The sequence below is a fragment of the Tupaia chinensis genome, unplaced genomic scaffold, assembly GCF_000334495.1.
Source record: "Tupaia chinensis unplaced genomic scaffold, TupChi_1.0 Scaffold148210_1, whole genome shotgun sequence".
In the NCBI taxonomy this organism is placed as follows: domain Eukaryota; kingdom Metazoa; phylum Chordata; class Mammalia; order Scandentia; family Tupaiidae; genus Tupaia; species Tupaia belangeri.
The window spans coordinates 447,875-448,251 of NW_006208060.1; positions in this window are offsets into that span (position 1 = coordinate 447,875).

The following is a 377-nucleotide window of genomic DNA, read 5'->3' on the forward strand; positions in this document are numbered from 1 at the left end:
CATGCCCAAGATCCTGAGAGGAGAATGGAGGAGAAGGGATTGCGGCATGGCCCTCTCCCTGGGGAGAGGGGGTGATTTCTTGCTTTCCATCTCTCTCACTCTCTGTCTTTCTGGTGAGCACATGCACCCTATAGCAAAAACCTCCCCCAAAAAAAAGAAAAAAGAAAAGAAAAGAAAGTACCACCCAGGAGGGGGTGATCCCTCAGTAATCTCTTGTCCTCCATCCTCCTCTTAGGATTCTAGATGCATACCACACACACACACACACACACACACACACACACAGAGGCGTGCACCCTGAGTATTTTTCAAGTTGCCGAGTCCAGGCCTCGAACCACGCCATCAGCCGTGTGGAATCCAAGCTGCCTTAACCATCA